The sequence below is a fragment of the Mus caroli genome, chromosome 6 (genome assembly GCF_900094665.2).
Source record: "Mus caroli chromosome 6, CAROLI_EIJ_v1.1, whole genome shotgun sequence".
Taxonomy (NCBI): domain Eukaryota; kingdom Metazoa; phylum Chordata; class Mammalia; order Rodentia; family Muridae; genus Mus; species Mus caroli.
Window position 1 is genome coordinate 61,750,101 of NC_034575.1, and position 2,573 is coordinate 61,752,673.

Genomic DNA, 2,573 nt, shown 5'->3' on the forward strand with positions numbered 1-2,573 from the left:
TGTCTCTTTAAACTACTGAGTTCTTAAACTTTTTATTGAGAAACCAAATCTTTTACGTTCTGACTAGAGAACCTGACCTAAGTTTGAACTCTGGTAAACTAACAGGCTGGTACCTAGCATTTGTTTCCAAGTTGCCCTCCAACAAAGCCCAAGCCTAGCTCCAGTCTCTAGTGTAATCCCAAACAAGACCAGCATCTTCAGGTTACACCCTCAACAAGACCAGTGTCTCCAGGTTACTCCCCCAAAAAACTTGCACCCCCAGGTTACAAGCCCACCCCCTGCCTAATGACCACCCATAATGCTGAGGGAAGCAGAAACTAAGTTTATAATATGACTCCCAGCACCAGCCAACTATGTTAAAGGCCACAGCAGCTTTCCAATTAGATGATTGTATACTTACACTGCTCCGCACCCTCTGGAGCTGCTTACTATAAAGTTTTGCCCTGCTAGACATTTGGACTCCACCACAACCAAAAGCGTCCTGCGTGACAGTGGTGTGTTGGAGTGTCCTGAGCTAGCTTGAATAGAATAAAGACCCTTTTGTGAATTGCATCAGATCAGCTCCTGACTGTGTTTTTGGGGAACCACTAACATTCCCTGGCACTACACTATCAGGAGACAGCAACTGTAGGGATTCTTGGACTATATCCTATACAATGTTCCAATAAATTCCTTACTAATATATAGATTCACTCTATCAGTTCACTCTATCAGTCTGTTCCTTTGAGAATGCTGACTAATATACACATATAATTAAAAATAAATCTAAAATGTAGTTGCAAAATACTCAAGTGACTCAAAGAACAAGTTGGCAATGTAATAAATGTAGTTAGTACTTATACTTAGTGAAATTTCCTTTTATTGCTACTGGTAGTTTAAATGGAAAATTTTTATCAATTTGCTATAAACAATGTATGAAGACCAAACCAACTTCTCAAATTAACTATCTGTAAAATGATTACTAGGAATTTAATAGACTAATAATTGAAAAAAAAACCCACACGAAAACACTTCGAATGCTCTATAACCCACAGAGGTACAGGACTTAGATTTTGTTATTTTCGCTGGAGATAGGCCCTGTTGGATAGTTCAGGGTGACTTGGAACTCCGTATATAGTCCAGGCTGTCCTTCCACTTATCACCCTCCTGCTTCTGTTTCCAGAGTAATTGTTACATAATTTTAAGGCTAAAATAAAGAGACCTTAAGCTAGAAGCAGATAAAATTCAACTTGCTGGGTCTTTGGCCATTGACACTTTGACCTGTGAAAACTAGGTGGCTGAGTTCTTAAAATTCAGAAATTTAATTCTAGCCAAATGAGCTAAATATAAAATGGCCAGGTTAAATATGCATTTGCACAGATCAAAGTCGATATTGTCTTAGTCCATGCTTACTTATAGTTCAAATCAGCTACTTGGAAAATCACTTGAACCTAGGAGTTCAAGACCAGACTGGGGAAAAGTAACAAGATCAGGTTTCCAAAAAAAGGTGGTAAACATTTTAGTCATAATTTACAAAAAGAAAAAAATGTTCAAAAGTGTATGTATGTGTTTGAGGGAGAAGTAGAGCAAGAGGGAGAAGGAGAGGAAGAGTGAGGGAGGGGAAAGGCAGGGGAAAGGGGAGAGAGAGGAGGGAGGAGGACAGAGACAGAGAGAGAATATCTAGCCAGTTTAAGGGACCAAATCCAATCAAAATCCAGTCAAAAAAGTGAGCCCTTGAGAAGAAACTTAGATTCCACTCTTGGGTTCTTGACTGTTCCTCACTTCCTTTCTGCCTTCTCCACTGTGGCCAGCACAGCTATGGATCAGTCTAGACTTCATGTTTCTGCACATTTGTCATAAACAAAATGCCTGCTAGTCTTCCCCTGAGCCCTTAATTGGTCATAGAAATGAGCATTAATTATTAACTTGACAATCTAGAATCATCTGACAGGAAAGTCTTGGTTAAGGAATTGTCTAGATAACATTGGGTTGTGGATATGTCTGTGGAGAACTGTCTTGATTACTAGTTGATGTGAAGAGAGTCCAGCCAACTAAGGACAGTACCCTAGGCAGGTGGCCTTAGGTTTTTATAAGAAAACATGAGCCTGTGAGTGAGCTAGAGGCCAAACCAGGAAGTCCGGGCCCTTCATGATGCAGATGTCAAGATAGCATCAATCATTCTCCATAGTTACTGAATGGAAAAATTTGAGAAAGGTGCTGGGAATAAAACAGGAATTCCAATAATCCAAGAAGGTCATGATGAAAGTCTGATGTTGCTTAAAGAAGAGAATATTGGACAGGAAGAGATTCAAGGTTTAACATAGCTCTGAGGAGGTGTTGGAGACAGGAAATACTGGACTCCAAATTGCTCATTACAACTCTGTATCTTGTAGAGATGGGCACCCATTGCCCTTCGGACCACACTCAGTCATTAGGTAGGAGTAGTCTGGGGACAGCAAGAGCTTGCTCTCTCTTGGGGGAAGCCCTGGTGAGAGGTAGAGGCTATGAGTTGGTCGTGCTCCTGCCATGTAGCAATTTCCTCTGAAGCTCCTCAAGACCCAAGAAGTTCTTTTTTTTTTTTTTTTTTTTTTTTT